General features: G+C 35.9%; 1 long non-coding RNA gene across 1 annotated transcript; it reads left to right on the top strand.

The window, feature by feature from the left end:
• Positions 1-3,247: 3,247 nt before the first annotated feature.
• On the top strand, positions 3,248-20,589 carry LOC125160315 (uncharacterized). Its single transcript, XR_007150209.1, has 3 exons — positions 3,248-3,260; positions 10,838-10,841; positions 20,446-20,589. It is a non-coding gene; the product is annotated as an uncharacterized LOC125160315 (long non-coding RNA).
• The last annotated feature ends 7,182 nt before the right edge of the window (positions 20,590-27,771 follow it).

The following is a 27,771-nucleotide window of genomic DNA, read 5'->3' as shown; positions in this document are numbered from 1 at the left end:
TTACCAATGATTTATGATTATTCTTTTAAGCCTCAGTTTTTGGTCTTCTCTTCATCTTAGGTACTACAGACCCTCAAGATATTGTTTTGACTCCACCTTCCAAATCTTAACCTTCCCTCACACTCTTGATTAGTATTTAATCTTTCAACTATAATCCATTAGGTCTCTACCATACGCTTGGTACTAGACCAATTGTTGGGAATACAAAATGATTAGGATACATTGCTTATTGCATCCAATAGGGAATTCTGGAAAATATATATATTAAAATGTAATTATAAGTGCAAAAACAGAAGTAGCCAATTATTTAAATAATGTAACTGCAGTTCAAAGAGAATTAAGTCACTGACCGAAGTGAGAGAATTAAGTCCAGGACACAGGTCTCCTAACCCTAATCTAATGTTGTAATCAGTGCTTTTTGATAATGCCGTAATTCCCATTTGATTAATTAAAGGATTCCTTTACTCAGGAAGTATACTCAGGAATAGAACTATGTGAGTTATTGTGGAAAGAAAACTATGATGAAGATATAAACTATAAACTCAGAATTTAGAAATTAATGAAGAAAGAGATAGAAGAAAAAAGGAAATGGATATAATATACCTTGATCTGACATTTACAACATACTATTTACAAGGGTTTCTAATTGATAGATATGAAAAGTCATGTTGAGTAGCTAAATTTGCACATACATTACATTTCTTATTTGGATATTATTAAAGTATGTTCTTTTTATGTACCATAGAGACACAGGAACATTTTGTACATTTTATAATTCTAAAAATAGTTCCATTTCAAACTAATAAAATGCATCAAGATATTTTTCCATAGTTCAGTTCTTACAAAGAACACATTAGTTTGAGCTCCTATTTTAGCAAATGGCCTTTACCTATTTATTTGGTCAACCAAGCCAGAAGTAGAAAGGTTATGCCAGAATATCTCTCTGCACATCTCCATAGCCCATCTATCAGTCACTAAATTAAGTGGAACCTCCTGTTGAAACCATTCCCTCCTCTTCAACTACCATAGTATTTGTGTAATTTTCACCTTGACTATGGCAATTGCTTTCTAACATATCTTTCTATCTCTAGCCTTGACCCACTCCAATTCCTCCACTATGTTACTATAAAAGTGTTTTTTTTTTTACAAAACACGTCCTCAGGGTTTAAATCTCTTTATTCATTTCAATTTCCTACAGAAAATAGTTAAACCTCTTGTATATGTTTCTCCTGACTTTACCTCTTTCTGCCTTTCCACCTTCATCTCCATTATTGTGTCTTTGAACTCTTCATTCCCAGCCATGCAAATCTACTTGCATTTCTTCTAAACATTTCATCCTTTAAATTTTCACATCCTGTTCTTTTACTTTAGAATGACGTTCCCTTTTTTCACCTAATGAAAATCCATTTTATTTCATTGAACCCTGAATTATACCATTATTGTAGTATCCCTCAAATAAACATCACCTTTTTATCACTATATTTTTCTTTTCTGCTAGCCTATGAGATCTTGAAGAAATGTGGTATTCTCATCCTTGTATCCCATATTTTAGTATATAATATATGACACAGAGCACTCAAAAACTGGGGTTGAATTCAACACCCTAATATGGAGGGTTGAATTTCTGAGGATGCCTAGACATTTTAGAGTTTGGGCATTTAGACAGTCATAGTAGAAACAAGAATGAACTAAGTTGTTCTAGATTATCTGTTGACAACCTAACACACAGCTACTACTTCCATTCAAGTCTAGGAAATTTGTTTCACAGAATGCCCCTCATTGTACTATTTCAAGTTTGAATTTGTCAATTAGGAGACCTCACAAATTATTTGGAAGGCAGACATGAGGCAGAAGCTCATGTCTGTCAGGCCATGAGAAACAAACATGATGACTTTTTTCACTGTGGTGCTTGCTCAGACCTCTCCATGAGTTCCCACTTTGAGGTTTCATGTGCAAAACTTCATGAACATCCTGCAAGATTTTTCACTCATGCCAGTACTTCACAATGAAATGATTAATGAGTTTCTCTGACTGCCAACTACAGCCTTCAAGACAAATCACTACCAGCTACACACACGTGTATAAACTTTAACTGCTATATTAAACCCCTCATTCCTTTACTACTTGCATTGTCTCATTTTTCCTGAACAAACTCAGACTGACACAGACTTTTGGTACTAAAAGTGGATCCAGGGGAACATAATTTTGAAGATGTGAACTTAGAATTTGTTCTATAATGTAATTAGACTGAAAAGCATTAATAACCTGTCAGTGATAAATTAGATATAGACTATGATTTACAGTTGTAAAATATCTTAAATTATCACATGGAATAACCTGGAGTCAGGGTTCTACAGCTTTGGGTGACTAAGTACCTACCTAAAAACAAAAACAACACTACCATCGTAATATGGAACATAATGATGGCTGTATTGGGTAGGGGATATTTGACTATTTTAAATGCACTGAAAAAAATTGGAAAAAAATAATGAAGTGAAGCCTTTAAATTCCCATACCAAGTCTTGGGTAAGGAACCAGAGACATCTATGACTATATTGGAAGATGACCTATTGATATACTTGCAGGTTTGAAATTTCTGAAAATTGAATCTAAAATCTGAATACTGCAAGTGACTCAACTAGAGTGTTAATCAAATCCTTAATTTCTCAAGGTCTCTTTTAAGTGTGTGTGTGTGTGTGTGTGTGTGTGTGTGTGTGTGTGTGTGAGTGAGTGACATCAATTGGGAAGGAATGGAACCCTAAAGATTAAGATAGGGATATTTAGATAGATCCCAATGAACCTGGAGATCGTGAATCCACAAATTCCACTTAATAGAAACTTCCTCTGTCTGAGCATATTTACCCCCTCTTACTAAAGAATCTGTAGCCTTATAGGAAAATGCTCATTTTCACGGAGACCCACTCCATTACCACTCATTGATTTTTAACATTTATCTGGACTCACACCTTGAAAAAAAAAGACCAAGTCTTTGGAGGAGACGTCATACACATCAAAAGACATGCAGTATTTTGACAACTTACATCAGTGAAGACTAGGGAGATGTTTTTGAGAATTTATTCTGAGGATGTTAGAACAGGAGGAAGGAATACATTGCTGTATTCATCTGGGTTTATAGAAATCACTAACAAGTGATTTTGGATTCAGTGTGCTACCCTGAACAATTGGGAATAACTGTGACAACTTGTTATATTGGTTGACTTTAAATGAGTATCTCTGGTAGCCAAAATGGACTGAAGAAGGTAGTATCCAAAGGCTTATAGAGATAGGAATGGTTTTATTGTGTTCCATGAATCATACCCACCCTCTACTTCAAGATTTTCAGGCATACATTGATGAGGGAGAGACATTTAACCTTGAAAGACTGTTCAATGACTATTCTTTCCATATGAGAAATGATAGTGGGGAAGGCTATCAGTGGAATGGACTCCCAAAATACAATATGGATGGTGTTATTCTGAAGTGACAGGAGCCATGTGATGCATTTAACTTCACTGATACTTAACTACCAGGGTTGAGATGGCCATGGTTACCATAATGAGTAGCAGGGATGGAGCAGTAGTCATACAGTTTGACATGTAGAGATCTTTTTCTGTGGCTAATTATATCCCTAGGACTAGTATAGATGAACAGCCTCCTAAATCAAGTCTATTTTATTTGTATAAGCAAAATCCTTTAGGACTGGTAAATAGGGCCTAACTTGTAATGCTACAAGAGTTGTGGTCCTTATCCACTTGTCAGAATTGAGCGGTTTTTGAAGACTCAGGGCACCTTAAGTGAAGAGGAGGCCTGCTTGACCTCCTTGAGGAAGGATACTGCTATAATTCCATAAGTGCATACTGTAAATTACTCATTTACTTCCTTCCAAAAGAACCTGCAGCCATTTGTCAGGTTATTTCTGCTTTAGGGAAAGAAATTACCAAACATTTTAGGTGTTAATGGACATTTGTTCTGAGCTAAAACAAATTCTTAGGGACACAAAACAGCACAGCGATCCACTTATCAAAAAGGGGGCCTATGAGATCAGGTGAATGATGCTGTTTAAACATCTACAGTGGGTATCTCAAGCCACTCTGTTGTCATGCTCTTAGTTCTAAAATCAAGAATGGGAACAGATACACTCATCAATATGGGCATCCACTTAACAAAGTTGATCTGTTTTTATCAATGCTGAGCACCCAACCTTCCAATAGTAGAAATAAACCATGAGCCCCTGGTATAACAGTATTCCAGAGTGACCAGAGAGCTGTACAATGACAAATTAATTACATTTCTTTCACAGAGGGGGCAGTGATTTGTTCTTAATGGAATAGACACTTGAGCTGGATTTGAGTTTGCTTTTCCTGTTCAAAAGGTTTCTGCTCACTTAGAGATCTTAGTTCCTAATGAAATGATTCCACAAGGAGATAAAACAATAGTTCCATTAAACTAAGAGCTGAGAATGCCTGAACTGGTCACTTTGAACTCCTTATGCCCTGGAATTACACCAAAAAAACTGGTGATTGATACAATTGGGCTGTGAATACACAATGGTGGCAGAAACAATTATGCCCAATGTGGCAAGCAGACTTCTTAAGATGGCGTCCAATGAACCCTACCCTTTGATATTTATGCTCTTGTGCAATCTGCTTCTTTTGAACATGGGCTGCAGTCAGTGATGTGCTTCTAACCAACATAATACAGCAGTGGATTTAGTTCTTTACAAGATGTGCTGCCACTTCATGATTGTGTGTGTGTGTGTGTGTGTGTTTACATTATGTTAGCCAAAAGCATGATGTGGTGATTATCTTGATTTGAAAGTTTAAAAGAATTGTATGAATGCCATGTTGATAAAAAAAAAGTGGATTGTACTAGACTGTGCTGTATCAACTTGGTTAAGGTTGGAACTATGACTAACCAAGCCTATGACTGAGAGGAACTGTTGTTAAGATAGTCCTCTGTTCAGACAGTCCAGTCTGTTAAGCCATAAGTGAAATAAACAACATTTTTCTAGAGAGAACTGGGGGATCTGCCTCAGTGGCTTTGCTCAAGTGGCTAGTAACTTGTTCCTATCTTCCAGATACAGTCTTACAGAGTACCACTCCCTTAGCTACTCTTAAAGCTATTTAACACTTGATTCCTGTATTAAATGCCTTATTCCTATCATATTTGTGACTATTATCCTCACAAAATCCAGACTGATATACTCAGTTAAATCTCTATGACAGTATATTAGTGTTTTTTTTTCCTTAATAGCTTGTATATTTGATTTTTTCAAATTAATACTTTAATTTAAGCTTGAAAACAGTGAAGAAATACAAAGATATATGAAGAAAACATTTTTCTTTTGCTCCATACCTCCTCCACTCTCCCATATTCTGAGCCAACCCATGTCAATGGTTTTATATCTATCTTTACAAATGTCTCATCTTGCTTATTCAAACTTATACAAGCATTTATTTACATGCATACAAAGGAATTTTTAAAACTTTTCTATGCTCAATTATTTTGCATAAAAAATATACCATAAAAATAATTTACAACTTAAAAAAACTTTATATTGATATAAGTATATAGGTTTCGTTTTACTATTTTTCAATATTTGAATCATATTAAATATACTTTTCTACATTCCACTTTTCACTTCATAAATACTTTATGGCAATTCCTCCAAGTAAACTGGTATAGTTCCAATTCATTTGTTTATTTAAATAAGTGTAAAATATCATACAGTTTGGCTCTTTATAGTTTATTTAAGCATTTTCCCTGTACTGAGTATTCACTTTATAACAGTTACATGCTACAGGGGCACCTGGGTGACTCAGTCAGTTAAGTGGCTGACTTCAGCTCGGGTCATGATTTCATGGTTCATGAGTTCGAGCCCATATCTCTCTGCTGTCAGCACAAAGCCCACTTTGGATCTCCTGTCTCCCTCTCTACGCCCCTCCCGTGTGTGTGCATACTCATACTCTCTCTCTCTCTTTATCTCTCTCAAAAATAAACATTAAAGAAAACAAAGTTACATGTTATCAACCTCCATGTGCACACCTTGATTTACTTTTATTTCCATAGAATAGTTATAGAACATTAGGTAGTGTACAGTTAAGGAATTGTGGATTTTTATTTTAATGATTGCTGCCAGGTTTTCCAAAATTGGTTGTAACAATTCATATTTCTACCAGAACATGAGTGCCCAGGTTTTTGAATATTAATTTTTAAACATTGTTACTACTGTTTGTATTTCCTTAGCTATTAATTTTTCATGTATTTATTGGCCACTTGGTTTGCTTTTTGTGAACTGATCACATTACTAACTCATCTTTATCTCGTGCATCAGGACTTCTTATATTACATAGGTATATGTTATATAGTTATCATCTAGGTTGCAAATAGATATTTCCAAAAATTAAGTCTTACTAAAATTTTTTTCTATGCTTTTGTTCTTCTAAAGCTTTCTATTTTTATATACTCAACCATTTTTTTTCTATCATACAGTTTCCAGTTTCAGCTCTTTCATGTAAAGAGATTAAAAATCATCACTTCAATCCTTACAGTAAGAAAAAGCTATACAAATTAAAAATTAATAATTTTCTTGAATCCATCAAGCTACAAACCATCAGACCAAAACCTGGAGAGAAGGGTGCCTCAAAAAAGAAAGGTCAATTGAAATCTGCTTACATGGAACAATAGTTTACTTGTGATTTTGACAAATTGCTGGAGACTGATTATGCACAAGTAGAGAATGAGAAGCTACAGGGGCAGCCATACTTCGGAGGGACTTTTTCTTCCAGAACACCACTAAGCTCTTATGCTGTTTCCTAGGAAGATCCTCTTGTGTCTCTGGCAGGGGGAACAAAAGAGTAACAACAGCAAAACAAGCCAAGACCCCTTTCCATAGCAAATGCCTGTTTTCCAGAGGAAAGTCTTTGATCAAAGCCAGGCTTGGGGGAGGGAATTCCTCCCACCTAGCTCCCTCCAGTCTCACCTAATTGATAGGGATAAAAAATACTCAGGGAACACAGATTCAAGAAATAAGGGGCAAGGAGGAAAAAAAAAAACAAGAAAACTATATCACTGGGAAAACATTTAGGAACATCAAGGTTTGAAACACAGGCCTCAAAAGGACTGAGGTTTAAGTGGAAAATTATAGAACACTCACCCTCCCCCACACCTTACCACCACACTAACAGATTTCCAGTATAATAACAATGGATGGCAAAACAAAGAGCTAAAACACACAGATTCTCTGAGGAGGAATACCTAGGGAAGTCTGAATCAAAAGGGAAGACAAAAAATAAGGACACTAAAGGAATGTGAAGCCTCTGGAAAGCTCTAACTCCTAGCTATATTAGCCCAACTCCTAGCTGTTAATACATATAAATATATAAATAATTGATCAATTATATAATTAAATTAATAAAACAATAAGTTAGCACATAAACCTTTATATTAAAGGCCTATTTACTTCATTTCCTATTTCCATATCCAACATGTCTGGCTTTCAACAAAAACTTACAGAGCATGACAAAGCCAAGAGAAAACATAGTCTGAACAAAGTGAGAATCATAACCAGATTCAGATATGATACAGATGTCAGAATTATTAGAAAATTCAGAATTATTAGAAAATTAAAACTAATTATGATTAATATCTTAGGCAGTTTAAAAAGAAACTATGCAAGAACAGATGAGTAATGTAAGAAGAGAGATTAATAAAGAAACAAGTGAAAATGCTAGAAATCAAGACCACTGTAACAGAAATGAAGTATGCCTTCAACAAACTCCTAGGTAGACTAGATATCAATCATGAAGAAAGAATTCATGAGCTTGAAGATTGATCAATAATTTCCCAAAATGAAATTCAAAAAGGACAGAGGGAAAAAAAGAAAAAGACCAGGGCATCCAAAAACTGTGGGACAATGTCAAAAGATGTAACAAGCATATGTAATTTAAATAAGAAAACAGAGAAGAAATATTTGAAGCAATAATGTCTGAGAATTATCCAAAATTAATGACAAGCACCAAAACAAAACAAATACTAAACAAAAATAAGCACAAATCACAAACACACACAAAACACATAGGTGTATCATATTCCAACTTGAGAAAAACCAAAGACAAAGAGAAAATCTTGAAAAAACCCAGAGTCATGGATAGAACACCTTTCATATCTACAGTGGAACAAAGCTCAGAATTACAGTAGACTTCTCATCAGAAATCATACAACCAAGGAGACAGCAAAATAAAATACTTCACATGTTGAAAAAGAAAACAAAACAAAGCAAAAAGACCCCACTAACTTAGAATTTTACAATGAGAGAAACTGTCCTTCAAAAGTGAAGAAGAAATAAAGACTTCCATAATAAATATAAACTGAGGGAATCCATCAACATCTGCCCTGAAAGAAACATGAAGGAAAATTTTCAGACAGAAGGAAATAATGTATTCAGGACTTTATATCTACACACACAAAACAAGAAGAGCATCAGGAAAGATAAATAGAGGTAATTAAAAAAAAATATTCCTAACTTATCTAACACACACCTGTTTTCTTCAAGGTAAAATCAGAAACCATATATTGAGTAATTATAGCTTTTGGACAAATGAATGACAACAAAGTGACAAGGGATAAGAGTTACTTGTACTTCACCAGAAGCAATATAATGCTATTTGAAGGTAGGCTTAGTTAAAAATGTGGACTGCAAACGATAGAGCAACCTCTAAAATTTATTTTTTAAACATTACAGTGATATATTGAAAGAGGAGACAAAGTAGAATCATGTAACATGCTCAATTAAAAAGAAAAAAGGCAGAAGAGGGGGCAAAGAACAAACGCAACAAATCAAAAACAAATACAAACATGGTAGATATTAATCTAACTGTATCGATAATAAATTCAAATGTGAATGGTATAAATATACCAATTACAAGACAGACTGTTAGAGTGGATAAAAAAGACTCAGCTATATGTTGTCTTTAAGAAACCCACCTTACATAAAAAAAACAACAACAACAAAAAACTTAGGTTAAAAGAGTGAGAAATATATACTAGTCTAATACTCGTTAAGAGAAAGTTTGAATAGTTTGATCAATTTAAGACCAATCTGACTTCAGAAAAAGGGGGACTGTCATAGAGAGAGGCATTCCATTATGTCAATTCTCCAAGAAAACATAACAATACTAAACACGTATGCACCTAAAACAATTATGAGGCATCAGCTGATGGAACTTAAAGGAGTAACAAATACTTGATTTTTGTTTTCCAGTTATAGTTTTTCTGTTAAGAATGTTTCCCAAATTTAGATTAGAAGAATACATATGTAGACACCCTTCAAGCCTTACATTAGGAGATTTTACGTATATAGTACTGTGATAATAAATGTTTAGCAACTGGCTCCAGGTGGGGGAAGACTGGAAGCCTTGATTTGTAACATTTGCTGATTTCTGTGATGTAACTTCTCCCTTATTGTCAATTTCAACTTTTCAACATGATATGGCTGAATATGGGGTTGGAAAAAGATGTGGACAATTATCTCAAGCAAGTTGTTATGACCCAAAACTCCATCATGTTACTGAATATGTCTCTCAGATACTTTCACTAAAAAAAAAAAAAAAAAGGAAAGGAAAGGAAAGGAAAGAAGAGAAAAGAAAAAGAAAAAGAAGAAGAAAGAAGAAAAAGAAAAAGAGGTACGCCTAGGTATCTCAGTTGGCTGAGAGTCTGACTCTTAATTTCAGCTCAGGTCATGATCCCAGGGTCATGGGACCAAGCCCCATGTTGGGCTCTACAATGAGTGTGGAGCATGCTTGGGATTCTCTCTGTCTCCCTCTGTCCCTCTCCCACACTCATGCTCTCTCTCTCTCTAAAAGAGAAGGAAGGAAATTGGGGTAAAGGAAGATGGTGGCAGAGTAAGAGGACCCTAGGATTCCCTCATCCCACAAATAAAACTAGATAACTGTCAAATCATCCTAAACCAGAGATTCACCTGAAGACTGGCAAAACAAACTCCACAACTAACTGCAGAGAAGAGGCCACATCAAAGAATGTAGGAAGTGTGGTGATGTAGCTTGGGAAAGAAATGGATTATGGCTGCTGCAGTGCAGAGGAAGCCACAGTCATGGAGAAGAACACGAGGCCAATGAGTACGCATGGGAGTGCACTGGGAAAACTAATCCCCAGAGAAATTGGCTTGGAAAGTGAGAGGGGCTGATTTTTGTGAGTTCTTACAACCTGCAGGGCTTCCAGCCTGAAATCCTAAATGCCAGTAGGCTTAGCTGTGGGAGGGCACTGGGGCTGCTCTTAGAGAAGAGGCAGGGCAAAGAGCCCATGGACATACACTGTGAAAAAAGTGATCTGAAAAGCATGGGGCACACAGTGGGGAGGTTATTTGCTGGACTCAGAGTGTATCCCAGAGAGGCAGCATTCATGGAAAGACCCCTCCAGGGACAAATAAACTGGCATGAAGGATAAAGCAGCCAAGACACAACAGCACAGCATAGGCAGTACACTTTGGAGACACTCCCAGCAGCACCAGGCCCTAGGGAACTGGGGATAGTACACTACAAGAACTCTTCTTCATAAACCATTACCCTCAAGAATAGGACACATAGCTCACTTTCCTAACACAGAGAAACAAGCACAAACACTTCGAGAAAATAAGAGTACAGAGAAATGTGTCCCAAATGAAAGAATAGGAAAAGGCCATGGGCAGAGATCTAAGCAAAACAGATATAAGTAACATGTCTGATAGAGAATTTAAAGCAATAATCATAAAGATACTCACTGGACTTGAGAAAAGAGTGGAGGAATCAGTGAGACCATTAAGAGATAAGAAATAACATAGCAGAGTTAAAGGGCTCAATAAACAAAATGAGAAATATGCTTGATGGAATGAACAGGCTAGAAGAAACAGGGGACTGAATCCATGACCTAGAAGACAGAGTAATAGAAAGTAATCAAGATTAGGGGAGCCTGGGTTGCTCAGTTGGTTAAGCGTCTGACTCTTAGCTTTGGCTCAGTCAGGATCTCACAGTTCATGAGTTTAAGCCCCACATTGGGGTCTGCACTGCTTGAGACTCTTTCTCTCCATCTTTCTCTGACCTTTCCCCACTTGAGCTCACTCTTTCTTTTTCAAGATAAATAAAAATAAACTTTAAAAAAGTAAGTAATCAAGCTGAATAGAAGAGAGAAAAAAGCATTATGCAAAACAAGAATAGACTTAGGGAACTCAGTGACTCCATCAAATGTAATAACAGTTGTACTACAGGAGTACCAGAAGAAAACAGGTGGCAGAAATTGATGAAATAATAGCTAATAGCTATTAGCTAATAGCTAATAGTCTCCTAATATGGGGAATAAAACAGATATCCAGATCCAGGAAGCACAAAGAATGCCCAAGAAAATCAATAAAAGCAGAGCCATACCAAGACATATTGGAATTAAAATGGTAAAATATACTGATAAAGAAAAATAAATATTAAAAGTAGGAAGACAAAAGAAGATAGTTACATACAAAGGAAACCACATAAGGCTTCAGTGGTTTTTTTCAATAGAAACTTTGCAAGCTAGAAGTGACTGGCAGGATACAAAGTGCTAAATGGGAAACACATGAAGCCAAGAATATTCTATTCAGAAAGGCTATCAATCAGAATAGGAAAGATAAAGAGATAAAGACAAAGACAAACAAAAACTAAAGGAGTTCCTGACCACTAAACCAGTCCTGCAAGAAATATTAAAGGATACTCTTTGAGTGGAAAGCAAAGACGAAAAATGACAGTAAAAAGGTAAGCAGCACAAAAGCAATAAAAATTACTATTTCTTAAAAAAAATAATAATGGGTTTGAACTTAAGTTACCATCAACTTAATAAAGACTCCTATAGGCAGAAGATGTTATATACAAACCTCATGGTAGCCACAAATCAAAAACCAGTAATAGATATGTAAAGAATAAAAAGAAAGGAATCAAATATGTCACTAAAGAAAACAGGAAAACTATAAAAATGATCAGAGAAAATCTTCAGAAACAACCATAAAACAAGTAATAAAATGAAAATAAAAACCTGTCAATAAATACTTTGAATGTAAATGGAATAAATGCTCCAATCACAAGACATATGGTGACAGAGTGATTTAAAAAAAAAAAAAAGACCCAGCTATATGCTGCCTACAAAAGACTCATTTTTTTTTAAATTTTTTTTTCAACATTTATTTATTTTTTTGGGGGGGGACAGAGAGAGACAGAGCATGAACAGGGGAGAGGCAGAGAGAGAGGGAGACACAGAATCGGAAACAGACTCCAGGCTCTGAGCCATCAGCCCAGAGCCCGACGCGGGGCTCGAACTCCCGGACTGCGAGATCGTGACCTGGCTGAAGTCGGATGCTTAACCGACTGCGCCACCCAGGCGCGCCCAAAAGACTCATTTTATATCTGGAAATACATTCACATTAAAAATGGATTGAGAAACATTTACCATGCAATTGGATGTCAAAAGAAAGCTGGGGAAGCCATATTTGTATGGGACAAACTACACTACTACAAAGACTGTAACAAGAAACAAAGAAGTACACTTTATAATAATACAGGGTACAATCCAACATGAAGATATAATAATTGTAAATATTTATTTACCCCAAATATATATAACAACAACAAATATAAAGGAACTAATCGATTATAATATAATAATAGTAGGGAATTTTAACATCCCACTTACATCAATGGACAGATTATATAAGCAGAAAATAAACAAGGAAACAATGGCTTTGAGTGATACACTGGACAAGATGGATTTAACAGACATATTTAAGATCATTCCACCCTAAAACAGAATATACATTGTTTTCAAGTGCACATGAAACATTTTCTGGGAGAGATCACATATTATGTCACAAAACAAATTAAAAAATAAAAAAATAAAAGTCGAGACATGCATCTTTTCTTACCACAACACTATGAAACTAGATGTCAACCACAAGAAAAAATATGGAAAGACCAAATGTACATGGAGGTTAAATAACATACTACTAAACAGTTAATGTGCCAACCAGTAAATAAAATAAAAAATTAAAAAGTGCATGGAAACAAATCAAAATGAATACACAATAGTCCAAAGCCTTTGGGATGCAGCAAAAACGGTTCTAAGAGCAAAGCATATAGCAATATAGGCCTACCTCAAGAAGAAAAATCTCAAACAACCTAGCCTTACACTGAAAGGAGATAGAAAAAGAACAAAACCTAAAACCAGCAGGAATAAGGAAATAATACTGATTAGAAGAGAAATAAGTGATATAGAAACCAAAACCAAAAAACAATAGATCAATGAAACCAGGAACTGGCTCTTTGGGAAAAAAAAAATCCATAAAATTGATAAACTTCTAGTCAGAGCCAGACATACCAAGAAAAACAAGAAAGGATATAACTAAATAAAATCACAATGAAAAAATCACAATGGAAAAAGGATATAACTAAATAAAATCACAATGGAAAGAAAAACAAGAAAGGATATAACTAAATAAAATCACAATGGAAAAGATATAACTAAATAAAATCACAATGGAAAAAAACAACCAACACCACAGAAATACAATTATAAGAGAATATTATGAAAAACTGTATGCCAACAAATTGGACAATCTAAAAGAAATGGATAAATTTCTAGCCATATATAAACTTCTAAAACTGAAGCAGGAAGAAATAGAAAACTTGAACAGACCAATTATCAGCAGTGAAATTTAATCAGTAATCAAAAAAAAAAAAACTCCCAACAATAAAAGTCCAGTGCCAGATCTCTTCACAGGTGAATTCTACCAAACATTTAAAAAAGGGTTAATACTATTCTTCTCAAGCTAATCCAAAAAATAGAAAAGGAAGGAATACTTCCAAATTCATTCTATGAGATCAGCATTACCCTGATACCAAAACCATATAAAGACACCACAAAAAAAAGAACAAACCAATATTTCTGATAAACATAAATGCAAAATTTCTCAAAATACTAGCCAACTAAATCCAACAATATGTTAAAAAAATTATTTACTACAATTAAGTGTGATTTATTCCTGGGTGACAAAGACGGTTATATATTCACATATCAGTCAATATGATAAATCACATCAATAAGAGAAGGGATAAGAACCATATGATTATTTTAATAGATGCAGAAAAAGCCTTTGACAAAGTAAAACATCAATTCATGGTAAAAACCCTCACCAAGTATGTTTAGAAGGAACATACCTCAACATAATGAAGGCCATCTTTGAAAACCTACAGGTAACAGCATCCTAAAAGGGGAACAACTTAGATCCTTTCCCCTAATGTCAGGGACAAGACAAGTATGCTCACTCTCACCACTTTTTTTCAACACAGTACTGGAAGTCCTAGGCCCAGCAATCAGACAACAAAAAGAAATAAAAGATCTCACAAAAACAGACGCTCAGACCAATGGAACAGAATAGAGAACCCGAAATGGACCACAAACGTATGGCCAACTAAACTTTGACAAAGCAGGAAAGAATATCCCATGGAATAAAGACAGTCTCTTCAGCAAGTGGTGCTGGGAAAACTGGACAGCGACATGCAGAAGAATGAACCTGGACCACTTTCTTACACCATACATAAAAATAAACTCAAAATGGATGAAAGACCTAAATGTAAGACAGGAAGCCATGAAAATCCTCAAGGCGAAAGCAGGCAAAAACCTCTTTGATCTTGGCCACAGCAACTTCTTATGCAACATGTCTCTGGAGGCAAGGGAAACAAAAGCAAAAATGAACTACTGGGACCTCAACAAAATAAAAACCCTCTGCACAGTGAAGGAAACAATCAGCAAAACTAAAAGGCAACTGACAGAATGGGAGAAGATATTTGCAAATGACATATCAGATAAAAGGTTAGTATCCAAAATGTATAAAGAACTTATCAAATTCAACACCCAAAAAACAAATAATCCAGTGAAGAAATAGGCAAAAGACATGAATAGACACTTCTCCAAAGCAGATATCCAAATAGCCAACCGACACATGAAAAAATGTTCAATATCACTCATAATCAGGGAAATACAAATCAAAACCACAATGAGATACCACCTCACACCTGTTGGAATGGCTGACTTTAACAACTCAGGCAACAACAGATGTTGGCGAGGATGCGGAGAAAGAGGATCTCTTTTGCATTGTTGGTGGCAATGCAAGCTGGTACAGCCACTCTGGAAAACAGTATGGAGGTTCCTCAAAAAATTAAAAATAGAACTACCCTCCGACCCAGCAATTGCACGACTAGGTATTTATCCAAGGGATACAGGTGTGCTGTTTCAAAGGGACACATGCACCCCCATGTTTATAGCAGCACTATCAACAATAGCCAAAGTATGGAAAGAGCCCAAATGTCCATTGATGGATGAATGGATAAAGAAGATGTGGTATAGATATACAATGAAGTATTACTTGGCAATCGAAAAGAATGAGATCTTGCCATTTACAATTACGTGGATAGAACTGGAGGGTATTACGCTAAGTGAAATTAGTCAGAGAAAGACAAAAATAATATGACTTCAGTCATATGAGGACTTTAAGAGACAAAACAGATGAACATAAGGGAAGGGAAACAAAAATAATATAAAAACAGGGAGGAGGACAAAACATAAGAAACTCTTAAATATGGAGAACAGAGGGTTACTGGAGGGGTTGTGGGAGGGAGATGGGCTAAATGGGTAAGGGGCATTAAGGAATCTACTCCTGAAACCATTGTTGCTCTATGCTGCATAACTATGTTGCATTGTTAACTAATTTGGGTGTAAATTTAAAAATAAATAAATAAATAAAAAGAAATGAAAGCATTTAAACTGGCAAGGAAGAAGTGAAACTTTCAGTATTTGCACATAACAAGATATTATATGTAGAAAACCCAAAGGACCCCACCAAAAAATTACTAGGCCTAGTAAACAAATTCCGTAAAGTCACAGGATGCAAAATCAATCTACAGAAATCTGTAGTACTTCTTTATACTAATAATGAAACAGTAGAAAGAGAAGTTATGAAATCAGTCCCTTTTACAATTGTACCAAAACCAGTAAGATACAAAGGAATAAACCTAAACAACGAGGTCAAAGACCTGTACTCTGAAAACTATAAAATACTGACAAAAAAATTTTAAGATAATTCAAAGAAATGGAAAGACCTCCTATGTTCATGGATTGGAAGAACAAATATTGTTTAAATGTCTAGGGGCGCCTGGGTGGCTCAGTCGGTTAAGCGTCCGACTTCGGCTCAGGTCACGATCTCACGGTCCGTGAGTTCGAGCCCCGCGCTGGGCTCTGGGCTGATGGCTCAGAGCCTGGAGCCTGCTTCAGATTCTGTGTCTCCCTCTCTCTCTGCCCCTCCCCCGTTCATGCTCTGTCTCTCTCTGTCTCGAAAATAAATAAACGTTAAAAAAAAATAAAATAAAAATAAATGTCTATATTACTCAAAGCAATATACACATTTAATGAAATCCCTACCAGCATTTTCACAGAGCTATAACAAACAGTCCTAAAATTTGTATGGTACCCCAAAAGACTCTGAATAGCCAAAACAATCTTGAAAAAGCAAAGCAAAGCGGGAGGCATCACAATTCTGTACTTCAAGTTTTATTACAAAGCTGTAGTTATTAAGACGGTATGGTATTGGCACAAAAATAGACACAAAGATCAATAGAAGAGAATAGAAAATCCAGAAATAAATTCACAATTATATGATCAATTAATCTTCAACAAAGCAGTAAAGAATATCCCATTGGAAAAAATCTCTTCAACAAATGGTGTTGGAAAAACTGGAAAGCAACATGCAAAAAAAAAAAAAAAAAAAGAAACTGGACAATTTTCTTACATAATACACAAAAATAAACTCAAAATGGATTAAAGACCTAAATATGAGATCTGAAACTATAAAAACTATAGAAAAGAGGACAGGCAGTAATTTCTTTTACATTAGACATCAACTTTTTCCTAGATAGGTCTGTGAAGTGAGAGAAACAAAAACAAAAATAAACTATTGGGACTACCTCAAAATAAGGAGCTTCAGCACAACGAAGGGAACAATGAACAAAACTAAAAGGCAACGCACAGAATGGGATATTTTCAAATGACATATCTGATAAAGGGTTAGTATCCAAAATATATAAAGAACTTATAAAACTCAACCCCCAAACAACAAATAATCCAATTTAAAAATGGGCAGAAAGCATGAACAGACATTACTCCAAAGAGGACATGCAGATGGCCAATACACAAATGAGAAGTCTCTCATCATCACTTATCATCAGAAAAATACAAACCAAAACTACAATGTCAGAATGTCTAAAATCAACAACACAAGGAAAACCAGCGCTATCAAGGATGTGGAAAAAAAGGAACCCTCTTTTTCTCATGGTGGGGATGTAAACTTGTACAGCTACTCTGGAAAACTGTATGGAAGTTCCTCAAAAAGTCAAAAATAGAACTACACTTTAAGTCAGCAATCACACTACTTGGTATTTACCCAAATAATACAAAAACACTAATTCAAACGGATACATGTATACATTCCCATGCTTATAGCAACATTATTTACGATAGACAGGATATGGAAGAAGCCCAGGTGTCCATCAATCCATGCATAAAGAAGTGTATGTAAGTACACACACACACATACACGTATGTGTATGCACACACACACACACACACACACAATGGAATATCATTCAGCCATAAAAAAGAAAAAAATCTTGCCATTTACAACAACATGGATTGATCTAAAGAGTATAATGTTAAGTGAAGTAAGTCAGAGAAAGACAAATACAATATGATTTCACTCATTTGTGGAACTTAAATGAGCAAAGGGAAAAAAAGAAAGACAAAGCAAACAATAGACTCTTAAGTATAGAGAACAAAGTGATAGTTACCAGAGGGTAGGAAGGTGGGGGGATAGACAAAGTAAGTGATTGGGATTAAGGATGGCACCTGTAGTGATAAGTACTGGGTAATCAAATAAAAACTAAAAAACCCAAAAAAAAATGAAAAAGCTTGTGATTTCACAAGCTCATATTGACATTTCAAATTCATTTTAATATAATAGTTTTTCTTATTTCTTTTCATATACATTAAAATTTATTTGATTAAAAATCATTACCTTTTCTAGAAATTTTAATATTTATGAGAGTTCAATTTTTTCAAAATGTCCATTTGTGCCAACACCATTTACTAAATATACATTTTCCCCCTACATTGAATCTACACAGCACTTTTGCTATGATTTAAAAAATCACATACTGTGAACTACTTATGGATATCATACTCTCATGCTTTTTTGGGGGGGATGGGGGGAGAGAGTGTGTGTGTACATGGGGTAGGAGGGCAGAGGGAGAGAGAAAATCTTAAGCACACTCCATGCCTAGCTGTATTTGATGACCATTAGATCATGACCCAAAACAACTAACTGACTGAGCGACCCAGGCACCTCTATGCTGTTGTATTTTTAAATTTGCCTACTCTTGTCCCAACATCATGTTAATGGTTCTGCTTTTTTGAAAGTCAAGACTTCCATTAGTATTCATGGTTTTTAGTTATCCTCAGGAATTAGGATTTGTTTAAATATTTATATGTATATAAATTTTAAAATCCTATGATCCAATCATTAAAAAATGAAATTCTACATGTAATACTATTAAACTTACATATTCAGATAAGAATGATATTTTGATATGGTGTAAGTTTCGGTTGAAAATTTTTGTTATACTTAAATAGCTCAATTCTATTTTTTTTTTAAATTTTTTTTTTCAACATTTATTTATTTTTGGGACAGAGAGAGACAGAGCATGAACGGGGGAGGGGCAGAGAGAGAGGGAGACACAGAATCGGAAACAGGCTCCAGGCTCTGAGCCATCAGCCCAGAGCCCGACGCGGGGCTCGAACTCACGGACCGCGAGATCGTGACCTGGCTGAAGTCGGACGCTTAACCGACTGAGCCACCCAGGCGCCCCTCAATTCTATTTTTATCTTAATTGGAATTCTTATTAGGCATCACTTCTGACTTTTATCAGAGGATTTTTCAGAATCTATTGGTATCATCACTTTTTCTTCAACAATAAGACTGATATTTTGAGTTAGTTGACAGATTTCCTCTTACTGAAGCACCCATGCCTTACTGGGGTTTCTTTAATAACATTTTTTTACAACTATATTTATCAGATAGTTTCATGCATCATTTTCTTTGGGACATTACCTTTGTTCTTCTTTTACATTAAAATCATGTAGCCTTTGGGGAGTTCTGGGAAGATGGCGGCACAGGAGGATGCTGGGCTCACCTCCTCCTGCTGATCGCTTAGATTCCACCCACATGTCCTAAATAACCCAGAAAACCACCAGAAGACTAGCAAAATGGACTCTCTGGAGCCAAGCATAGACAAGAGGCCCACGGAAGAGGGTAGGAAGGGTGGAGAGGCAGTGCATGATACATAGACTGGCAGAAGGGAGTTGGGACAGTGGAGGGGCAGCCTGCCTGGCAAGGCAGAGCCCCCGAAGTCTGGCTTGCAAAAGCGGAGGGGCTGGACTCTGTGAGGTCTGACAGCCAGTGGGACTTAACATCTGGAATGTTAAAAGTCAACAGCTCTGCTCTCGGAGAGCAGAGAGGGTGAGAGGATGCTGGGAGGGAGAGATGTTGATTCTGAAAGAACAGAGCTCAGCCAGGACACAAAGGCCCTGGCAAGCACCATCTCCCTCTCTCATCCCCTAGCCAAAATTACAAAGGGAACCAGTTCCCATCACCGAACTTGCTTGCACCATGCAAATGTCCAACACTGCTTCTGTGGATCCATCTCTCTAACGGTCTGCCTCCCTCCCAGTGCTGCAGGGCCCCTCCTGCAGGGGACCACCAACAGCAAAGCTAGCTAAGCTGGCCCCTTCTGCCCCTGTGCACCTTGTGGACCCAGCCCTGCTAATACGACAGATCCCATTGAAGCAGCAACACAACCCTGGCAGTGTGCAAGTAGTCCAGACAGGGGCCACACCACTCCACAGTTGAGTCCTGCCCAGGGGAAGGGAAGATAAGGTACACACCAGTCTGACTGTGGCCCCAGACATCGGGTCTGACTGCGGCCCCACCCACCAACACAAGTTTCTCCAGAGAGCACAGGGGAAGTGCCCTGCAGTTTGGAGCTGCCACAGGGACTACCCAAAATGATGAAGCAGAAGAATTCTCCTCAAAGAAAACTCCAGGAGGTAGTGACAGCTACGAAGTGATCAAAATCGATTTAAGTAATATAAAGGAACAAGAATTTAGAATAATCGTCATAAAATCAATTGCTAGGCTTGAAAAACCATAGAGGACAGCAGAGAATCTATTGCTACAGAGATCAAGGGACTAAAAAATAGTCATGAGGAATTAAAAAATGCTATAAATGAGGTACAAAATAAAATGGATCCATAGAACGGATCGAAGAGGTAGAGAATAGGTGAATTGGAAGATAAAATGATGGAAAAAGAGGAAGCTGAGAAAAAGAGAGATAAAAAAATGCAGGAGTATGAGGGGAGAATTAGAGAACTAAGTGATGTAATCAAATGGAACAATATCTGTATCATAGGAATTCCAGAAGAAGAGAGGGAGAAAGGGGCTGAAGTTGTACTTGAACAAATCATAGCTGAGAACTTCCCTACTCTGGGGAAGGAAAAAGGCATTGAAATCGAAGAGGCACAGAGAACTCCCTTCAGATGTAATTTGAATCGATCTTCTGCACGACATATCATAGTGCAACTGGCAAAATACAAGAATGAAGAGAAAATACTGAAAGCAGCAAGGGATAAACAGGCTATAACATACAAAGGTAGACATATAAGAGTAGTGGAAGACCTATCTACTGAAACTTGGCAGGCCAGAAAGGAATGGCAGGAAATCTTAAATGTGATGAACAGAAAAAATATGCAGCTGAGAATCCTTTGTGCAGCAAGTCTGTCATTCAGAATAGAAGGAGAGATAAAGATCTTCCCAAACAAACAAAAACCAAAGGAATTCATCACTACTAAACCAGCCCTACAAGAGATCCTAAGGGGGATTCTGTGAGTGAAATGTTGCAAGGACCACAAAATACCAGAGACATCACTACAAGCATGAAACCTACAGACATCACAGTGACTCTAAACCCATATCTTTCAATAATAATGCTGAATATAAATGGACTAAATGCACCAACCAAATACATAAGGTATCAGAATGGATAAAAAAAACAAGACCCATCTATTTGCTGTCTACAAGAGACTCATTTTAGACCTGAGGACACCTTCAGATTGAAAGTGAGGGGATGGAGAACTATCTATCATGCTACTGGATGTCAAAAGAAAGCTGGAGTAGCCACACTTATATCAGACAAACTAGACTTTAGATTAAAGGCTGTAACAAGAGATGAAGAAGGGCATTATAAATAATTACAGAGTCTATCCATCAGGAAGACCTAATAATTATAAATGTCTATGTGCCGAATATGGGAGCCCCCAAATATGTAAAACCATTACTCACAAACATAAGCAACCTTATTGATAAGAATGTGGTAATTGCAGGGGACTATAATACTCACAACAATGGATAGATCATCTAGACAGAGAACCAATAAAGAAACAAGGGCCCTGAATGATACATTGGATCAGATGGACTTGACAGATATATTTAGAACGCTGCATCCCAAAGCAACAGAATATACTTTCTTCTCGAGTGTGCATGGAACATTCTCCAAGATAGATCACTTACTGGGTCACAAAACAGCCCTTCATAAGTATAAAAGAATGGAGATCATACCATGCACACTTACAGACCACAATGCTATGAAGCTTGAAATCAACCACAGGAAAAAGTCTGGAAAACCTCCAAAAGCATGGAGGTTAAAGAACACCCTACTAAAGAATGAATGGGTCAACCAGGCAATTAGAAAAGAAATTAAAAGATACGTGGAAAACAAACAAAAATGAAAATACAACAATCCCAATGCTTTGGGATGCAACGAAGGCAGTCCTGAGAGGAACATACATTGCAATCCAGGCCTATCTCAAGAAACAAGAAAAATCCCAAATACAAACTCTAACAGCACACCTAAAGGAAATAGAAGCAGAACAGCAAAGACACCCCAAACCCAGCAGAAGAAGAGAAATAATAAAGAACAGAGAAATAAACAACATAGAAACTAAAAAAATAATAGAGCAGATCAATAAAATGAAGAGCTGGTTTTTTGAAAAAATAAACACAATTGATAAGCCTCTAGCCAGGCTCCTCAAAAAGAAAAGGGAGATGACCCAAATAGATAAAATCATGAATGAGAATGGAATTATTACAACCAATCCCTCAGAAATACAAGCAATTATCAAGGAATACTATGAAAAACTATATGCCAACAAACTGGACAACCTGGAAGAAATGGACAAATTCCTAAGCACGCACCCACTTCCAAAACTCAAACAGGAAGAAATAGAAAATTTGAACAGACCCATAACCAGGGAGGAAATTGAATTAGTTATCAAAAATCTCCTAACAAAGAAGAGTCCAGGACCAGATGGCTTCCCAGGGGAATTCTACCAGATGTTTAAAGCAGAGATAATACCCAGCGTTCTCAAGCGGTTCCAAAAACTAGAAAGGGAAGGAAAACTTCCAGACTCATTGTATGAAGCCAGCATTACTTTGATTCCCAAACCAGAGACCCAGAAAAAAAGAGAACTACAGGTCAATATCCCTGATGAATACGGACGAAAAAATTCTCAACAAGTATAGCAAATCGAATTCAACAGCATACAAAAAGAATTATTTACCATGATCAAGTGGGATTCATTCCTGGGCTGCAGGGCTGGTTCAACATTCGCAAATCAATCAATGTGATACATCATAGTAATAAAAGAAAAGATAAGAACCATATGATCCTGTCAATCGATGCAGAAAAAGCATTTGACAAAATTCAGCATCCTTTCTTAACAAAAACCTGGAAGAGTGTCAGGATAGAAGGAACATACCTAAAGATCATAAAAGCCATCTATGAAAAGCCCACAGCTAATAATTTCCTCAATGGGGAAAAACTGAGAGCTTTCCCCCTGAGATCAGGAACACAACTGGGATCTCCACTCTAACCACTGTTGTTTAACATAGTGTTGGAAGTTTTAGCATCAGCAATCAGACAACAAAAGGAAATCAAAGGCATCAAAATTGGCAAAGATGAAGCCAAGCTTTCACTTTTTGCAGGTGACAGGATACTATACATGGAAAACTAGATAGACTCTACCAAAAGCCTGCTAGAACATGAATTCGGCAAAGTTGCAGGATATAAAATTAATGACCAGAAATAAGTTGCATTCTTATACACTATTAATGAAGCGACAGAAAGACAAATAAAGAAACTGATCCCATTCACAACTGAACCAAGAATCATAAAATACCTAGGAATAAATCTAACCAAAGATGTAAAAGATCTGTATGCTGAAAACTATATAAAGCTTATGAAGGAAATCAAAGAAGATACAAAGAAATGGTAAAACATTCCATGCTCATGGACTGGAAGAATAAATATTGTCAAAATATCAATACTACCCAAAGCAATCTACACACTCAATGCAATCCCAATCAAAATTACACCAGCATTCTTCTCGAAGCTAGAACAAGCAATCCTAAAATGTGTATGGAACCACAAAAGACCCCGAGTAGCCAAAGTAACATTGAAGAAAAACACCAAAGTGGGAGGCATCACAATCCCAGACTGTAGCCTCTACTACAAAGCTCTAATCATCAAGCCAGCATGGTATTGGCACAAAAACAGACACTCAGACCAATGGAAAAGAATAGAGACCCAAGAATTGGGCCCACAAAATTATGGCCAACTAATCTTTGACAAAACAAGAAAGAATATCCAATGGAAAAAAGACAGTCTCTTTAACAAATAAATGGTGCTGGGAGAACTGGACAGCAACATGCAGAAGAATGAAACTAGACCACTTTCTTACACCATTCATAAAAATAAACTCAAAATGGATGAAGGACCTGAATGTGATACAGGAAACCATCAAAACCCTAGAGGAGAAAGCAGGAAAAAAACCTCTCTGACCTCAGCTGCAGTAATTTCTTACTTGACACATCTCCAAAGGCAAGGGAATTAAAAGCAAAAAATGAACTACTGGGACCTCATGAAGATAAAAAGCTTCTGCACTGGAAAGGAAACAATCAACAAAAGTAAAAGGCAACCAAGGGAATGGGAAAAGATATTTGCAAATGACATATCAGACAAAGGGCTAATATCCAAAATCTATAAAGAACTTACCAAACTCCACACCCAAAAAATAATCCAGTGAAGAAATGGGCAGAAGACATGAATAGACACTTCTCTAAAGAAGACATCCAGATGGCCAACAGGCACAAGAAAAGATGCTCAACGTTGCTCCTCATCAGGGAAATACAAATCAAAACCACACTGAGATACCACCTCATGCCAGTCAGAGTGGCTAAAATGAACAAATCAGGAGACTATAGATGCTGGCGAGGATGTGGAGAAACGGGAACCCTCTTGCACTTTTTCTGGGAATGCAAACTGGTGCAGCCCTTCTGGAAAACAGTGTGGTTTCCTCAAAAAATTAAAAATAGATCTACCCTATGACCCAGGAATAGCACTGCTAGGAATGTACCCAAGGGCTACAGGAGTACTGATGCATAGGGGCACTTGTACCCCAATGTTTATAGCAGCACTTTCAACAATAGCCAAATTATGGAGAGAGCCTACATGTCCATCAACTGATGAATGGATAAACAAGTTGTGGTTTATATATACAATGGAATACTACTTGGCAATGAGAAAGAATGAAATATGGCCTTTGGTAGCAACATGGAGGGAACTGGAGAGTGTTATGCTATGTGAAATAAGTCATACAGAGAAAGACAGATACCATATATTTTCACTCTTATGTGGATCCTGAAAAACAACAGAAGACCATGGGGAGGGGAAGGGGGGGGAAAAAGAGAGGGAGGGAGGCAAACCATAAGATACTCTTAAAACTGAGAATATACTGAGGGTTGATGGGAGGTGGGAGGGAGGTGAAAGCGGGTGATGGGCATTGAGGAGGGTATCTATTGGGATGAGCACTGGGTGTCATACGGAAACCAACTTGACAATAAATTTCATGTTAAAAAATAAATAAAAATAAAATTATGTAGCCTTCAAAAGTAATTGTCAACTATTCAACATTTTCAACAGTACAGCACAGTTTAAGTAACATGGAATTTATCTTTAAAATTTATATACAGATTAGGCACAAACTCACCTGTCTTAACTGCTTCATTTTTAATGGTAATCTTTATACTCTCTTTTATGCTCATTCGGTCAAGTTTTCCTTTCTTTGGGGAGTTATATTTGATAATTTACTTTAGTTTTTAAAAAATTTTGCCATAAAACTGCATAGTCTCTATAATCTATTAAGGTTCACTTTTGTGAGATTTCATTACCTACCAAACTCTCCTGTTTTTAACTCTTCCTTAATCAGCCTAATATGGTACTTAACACTTTGATTCTTCCTCCCAAAGACCCAATTTAGGATTTAGTTAGTTCCTTATATTATTATTTTTGTTTGTTTGTACTTAATATCAGCCTTTGTATTTAGTAATTAATTTCCTTATCCTATTTATGTTTGTTTTGTTATGCAATTTCTAATTGCTTGAGATAAATAGCAACATTATTTATTTTTAATCTAATGAAGGCATGTAAACTTAATTTTCCTTTGATTAAGTGATTTTTTGTGTCCTATAATTTGTGAGAAAATATTTTTCTTTTTATTGCTTTTGTGCTTATAATTTTTTACTTCTCTGATCCAAAGGTTATCTGGAAATGTGTTTAATTTCTAAGGTATTAACATTTTTATAACCAGTTAATTTCCTTATTTAAAATTTTATTAGTTTTCGAAAAGAAATTGTAGCATAATTTTTATTTTTCTATGTACAGAATCTAGTTTATAATTGTTCATGGATATATACAAATGTATTTTATCATCTTATATAAGTATATATAAATTTTGCATCGTATTGTTTTATATATATGTGTGTGTGTTTCTTCATTCAATCATTAGATGTCTTTACTAATTTATGTATGTTAAGTATTTCCAACTATAAAGGAGTATGTTAAAATATATAATTTTACTCAGCAAGAGAGCAATAAAAAATGAGTTTTACTCTCTATGTCAGCTGCATTATTTAGAAATACAGGATTCTGTTTGTCATACCCTCTTCATGAAGCACTGTTTTTGTTACCAACTCTCCTTTTTATAATGTTGAGCATTCTTAATTTAAACCCCACATTGTCTAATAATATTGTTATGACCAGTTCCTTTTTATTTGCAGTTTCCTGGTATGTCTTTGCCCATTTTCATCAGCGTTTACCACTTTTATTTTTAAGGGCATTTCTTGTGAAGTGTCTATTTCTGGGTTTTGTATTCTAGTCCAAACTGAATCTCTGAACTAAGGAGATTTAAAGACATTCACATTTTGTATAACATCTGATATTTGATTGTAATTCTTCCATTTTTTTGTTGGCTGTCATCTTTCATAGTTTCCTATTTGCCAATCTATATTTTAGCTAGTATGATCAAGTCACTATTATTTCCATTTATTACCTTTGTTTTAATCTTAAAGTTCTTTAATTTTCTCTTCCATAAATAAAATCCTAATGAAATTGCATAATTGAGCACTTATTCTAAACTAGCATATGAAAATAAGGCATCACCATTACTCCTGCAATAATATGCCCTGTTTCTTGACCCAAAGATCAAACATGAAAAACACCTTTATTTTTTCCACTCTAAAATTACCTTTACTAAAGGTTTTTATTTCCTCAATTTTTCTTTTTATTATTTAACATTATCTATCCATTTGTCTACAATTGGATAGATGCTTTCATTGGTCATTACTGTTTGTTCTCTTTATTATCCCTTCTCTTTATGTCTTTTTTGGGGTTTGTCACTTGGTTAGAATCTCTTCCCAAGTATTTTCTTCATATAGGATATGTAGTTGAAATAATTTTTGAATACTCTTTATTAATATCTTTTTTCTTAACAGGTAAATGCTAACTTACCTACAACAATGGATTCTCATGTTTCAGATATTCTCATTTAAGAATCTAGTAGTTGCTAGGGCGCCTGGGTGGCGCAGTCGGTTAAGCGTCCGACTTCAGCCAGGTCACGATCTCACGGTCCGTGAGTTCGAGCCCCGCGTCGGGCTCTGGGCTGATGGCTCAGAGCCTGGAGCCTGTTTCCGATTCTGTGTCTCCCTCTCTCTCTGCCCCTCCCCCGTTCATGCTCTGTCTCTCTCTGTCCCAAAAATAAATAAACGTTGAAAAAAAAAATTAAAAAAAAAAAAAGAATCTAGTAGTTGCTATTTCATAGTCTAAATTCTAATAAACAAAAAATTTGATTCTAGTTTGATTCTCTTTTTGAGTAACATTATTTATATCTGGGGGCTATTTTCTTTTTATTCTTTGAATTCTGAAATTTTACCATGATATATCTGGTAAATTCTTCAATAATTTACCAGCAAGTAAAATTTATATATGGGGTGCTTTTTTAGCAGATAAGGTTTTTCCTTAATTATTTGGGTAGTTATTGCCTCCCTCCCTCTTTTCCTTTCCTTTTTTTTTTTTTTTTTTTTTTGTGTGTGAATCTGGTATTGGTTTCATGGACATGACTTCCTAATTTTTTAATTTTACCTCATGTTTTCTCAGAAATAGTTTGCTTATAAAACATATCCTCACCATATCTTTGTATCTCTTC

The sequence above is a fragment of the Prionailurus viverrinus genome, chromosome A2 (assembly GCF_022837055.1).
Source record: "Prionailurus viverrinus isolate Anna chromosome A2, UM_Priviv_1.0, whole genome shotgun sequence".
Taxonomy (NCBI): domain Eukaryota; kingdom Metazoa; phylum Chordata; class Mammalia; order Carnivora; family Felidae; genus Prionailurus; species Prionailurus viverrinus.
Note: the sequence above shows the minus strand (reverse complement) of the source record. Positions and strands in the feature narration are given on the sequence as shown.